Source organism: Melitaea cinxia, chromosome 6 (assembly GCF_905220565.1).
Source record: "Melitaea cinxia chromosome 6, ilMelCinx1.1, whole genome shotgun sequence".
NCBI lineage: Eukaryota > Metazoa > Arthropoda > Insecta > Lepidoptera > Nymphalidae > Melitaea > Melitaea cinxia.
The window spans coordinates 3,534,150-3,537,333 of NC_059399.1; positions in this window are offsets into that span (position 1 = coordinate 3,534,150).

A 3,184-nucleotide genomic window follows, 5' to 3' on the forward strand; every position below is an offset into this window, starting at 1 on the left:
TTATGAAATCGGAAAGTTAAAATTCTTCACATGGTAAGCGTTTACTAATTATTAAAATTAAGATCTATGTATACTAAATAGTATTTTTAGACAAAATTAAAATAGTATTTCGATAAGTAGAGATTGCCAAATAACCTGGTATATCCAAAAATTCCTTTTTTATTTTTAGGTACTCTGTCATTTTTAAGGTATCTTTTTATTTACAAAGTAAGAAGGAATGAAATATAAAATATACTTATGTATAAAATATTACAACAAATCGATTCTTATTGATAAGAATGAGCAATCAATCTTTTGACCTTTTGAGCTCACTTAAATATTTACTATTTTTACTCAAAAAGAGTCGACTCAAATATTTTTACATTAAAACAAAACAAAAATTAAATAAAAAGTCCTTCTACTCATGTTGACAACTAGAAATTCAAAAACAAACAGCAACATACACATTGCTCAAACAGTTCAAATAGCATACGTAAATCATTCGTTACCTCCTCGTCTACAAAACAACACTACATTCTATACTCTCGTGTCTTGTTATGTCACTGAAATTCGGTACGACATTACTAATTTAGTGCTTGGCACCACTGACCGTAATGATCAATGAGTATTGACGTATTTGGACGGGAAAGATTTGATGATCGATAGCGAACGATGACGTATTCGATGATTGATAGATGATTTAAAATCGTAACTGGACCAGAGGTTTTTAGAACCTAACCGCAAATGCGCAATAATATGATCTTATTTAGAGAATTTTACATCATACTCGCTGACCTAACAAACGCTGTTTTGCCATATGTATTATTAACCCCCTTAATCCGCCCTTGTAACTTAAGGGTATGAAAAATAAATGTTGGCCGATTCTTAGATCTACCCGATATGCACACAAAATTTCAAAAAAATCGGTCCAGCCGTTTCGGAGGAGGATGGCAACTAACATTGTGACACGTGAATTTTATATATAAGACTTGTATTTTTCTTTTGAGTTGATATTTCATAATGGATAAGCAAAAGTAATAATCAGCATGGGAGTATAAATAAAAATAAACTGACTTCTAGTATATTTCTTAAACAGTTGATTTAATAGTGATCGATTTAAACATAAACATTTAATTAAAAACATTAACCATTTTCTTTTTTATCGCATATCCTAAAGGATACTTATCTGACCACACGAACAAAGAACTAATTGCAAGCAGTGTCATTTGGCTGTAAACTTCTGTGATGTTAACTTGTCCTGTTCCTTAGTCCTACTGCAGATGTTGAGTAACATATATCTGCTTTAACCTATCTCACGTAAGTCTTACTCATCGATAGAAATGAAATGTAAATAAAATAATATCATCAATTATCGCTTGTATAAGTAATAAACAACTTAAACAAGTCCTTAATAAAGACATTATGACAACATATAACACATTCTTAGAACCTATTTAGTGTCAATTATAACTGACGTTTAAAATCGTATAATAAAATGTTAAAAGACTTACTAGGCTTGTTATTTTAACTGGCCAGAGAATCGTAATTGCAATTCTATAGGAATATATCTAGCTACCAATCCAGTCGCCATTCCTTGAGGTCATTATTTGTAGCCATTTTTATCTTATAAATAAACATAATGAACGTCCCGGGCAATTTCACTCTTCTTATTTTATATACGTGTACTACATATATACATATATACGACTATCAAACCCGTCTGATTAATGGACATTTTGCCTAACTAGGCTTTTATAAATATTAAATTATTCTTCTACAAACAGGCCTACCCTCACATTATTACATATGAGATAGGCGTATAAGTGTCTATGTAAATTTGGTTAGTAAAATAAAAACTTTTGCAAAATAAAATATTCACAAACATACCTACTATACGTATATGTATAGACCAAGAGGCCGGTATCCGCCAAAGTCACTATCAGTTTAACTTAATATTTGACCTTCGCTTCTACGTGTTGGCACCATGCGCTGAGAAACTTTCAGCTTATATAAAATTACGAAGGTCTGTCCCTCGCAGGCTATATATATAATATATGTATTATTAAAATTAGTAAGCTCATATATTTTGTAATTATAATCTAATCTTGAGTACATATGTGGAATGTTATATACAATTTTACGAAACATTCCCTTGCCATATTATTATATAGAATTTGTTATTTAATCAAATGGTCATGTCAAATTATATCGTAAGATATTAGTTATTTTATTAATACATGATAAACAAGCTATCTGTCCGCGGCGTCGCCTGCGTAGACTAAGCGATTTTAGCTACTCTATTTTCTCCGATTATGCTATGCCACTCAGTGATATACGGCGAGTTGCACGAAACAAAATTAATATTCATTAATATTCATACAATTCTTGCGATTAAATTAGTTTAATCATTACTTAAATTTTAATTTCTTTTCGTGCAACTCGGCGATAGTGTAACAAGTTAAATGTTAAAGGCGAAAATATTGTAAAATCAATCCAACAGTTTTGAGTTTATCCTCACAAATCAAATCTTTGTTTTTTATTATATTTGCACAGATATGTCTGTGTATAGTTTGGTCACTTGTAACTGAGCAAATAATAATATTATCTTTAACCTTCATACACGATGAGTTCTGAAGTGTATTGATGAGGAACTATTCACTGGCCACGGATTTTAAGGAGTCGTGATATCATTTCATAATGATAAAGTTTGATGGTCACTGAGAATCTAACCGAGGAAAAAAGGTAAAAATCACAAACCAAAATTTTAACCGAAAAAAATGTAGGTAACTGTCGAATACAGAATAATTCTAAAGTTGGATGAAATTCTAAGGTTGATAAAGACAATATATCTAATTTTCTTTTTGTTTTCTGACGGTTTAAGCGCCTAAATATTCATTAAAAAAATATTATAAAGTAAAATGTGCAATTTTCATCTTACAAACAATAAATAAAATATAAATATGATTTACAGTTCCATCGGCATATAAAATTCGAAATACTTTTATGCAAATTAATTTTTATATTAATTCATTTTAAAATAAATTATTTACAAATTAGCTGTGCCTCTTGGTTTTCATCCTCGTTAATTTGAGGCAAAAAAAATGTACTAAAATAGCCAACGTACTATTCTATCACCTTATTTTTTTCTGAAATATAATAATAACATAATATATCAAAATAAAATATAGCCTATCTTTTAAGTTGG